The sequence below is a fragment of the Cyprinus carpio genome, unplaced genomic scaffold, assembly GCF_018340385.1.
Source record: "Cyprinus carpio isolate SPL01 unplaced genomic scaffold, ASM1834038v1 S000006559, whole genome shotgun sequence".
NCBI classification, from domain to species: Eukaryota; Metazoa; Chordata; class Actinopteri; order Cypriniformes; family Cyprinidae; genus Cyprinus; species Cyprinus carpio.
This window is the reverse complement of record NW_024879221.1, coordinates 174835-175672: the sequence shown is the minus strand read 5'-3', so window position 1 is coordinate 175672 and position 838 is coordinate 174835.

Below are 838 nucleotides of genomic sequence, written 5' to 3'. Positions count from 1 at the left end.
ATTGTTTCCCCAAGATGAGGTGGTGGAGACGGCAGATATCTACCCCTAACCCCCCACTGTCACAATCCTTTTTTTACCAGGTTTCCAAAGGAGGGAAAAAAAAAAAAGGGGGAAAAAAAAATGCGAATCTTTTGACGGAAATGACTGTGCCCAGGGGAACAAAAAAAAAAATTTCTTTTAAGAAAAACAAAAAAGGGAATAAAAAAAAACGGGGAGTTGCTTTTTGGGGGGGAGAGGAAGGCACCCCACTTTACCCCCACCTTAATGCCCAGGTTTTTACCCCCTTGACATTTTCAACCCCGGTTGGGGGGTGGGGACCGCTTAATGGTAACCCCCCGGTGCATGTTGTCTGTGTCCCAAAACCCCACCGTTTTAAAACACGAAAAATCCAAAACAAAACCCCACCTCCTTTCATGTCCACTCTAAAATATGAGTAAACGTGACGGCCCTAAAAAAAATTTAAAATAGTGGCCATTGGGAAAAATATGGGCATCAAAAAATAAATAAATAAAATAAACCTCCCATATGAATGCGCCTCCTCGGGCTACAGGATCCTGTATAAAAGGATGTGCCAGTTTGTCACAGTTCACAGTTAGAATTTTTTCAAAATGTATTTTCTCATTAAAAAAGATTTCATGTATTTAGTCTTCTTTATATGAGACTAAAAATTATTTTTCCTCATTTTGCTAATTATTCTGCCATGGGGTAAGAAATTTAAAATATAATTTTTTTCCGTTTGCATTAAGAGTCGTTTTTCTTAATGTATGGCGGACGAACTTTTACATGTTTTACATAATGCACTTAATGGAACTTTTTTCCCCACAAGACTACTATCTTA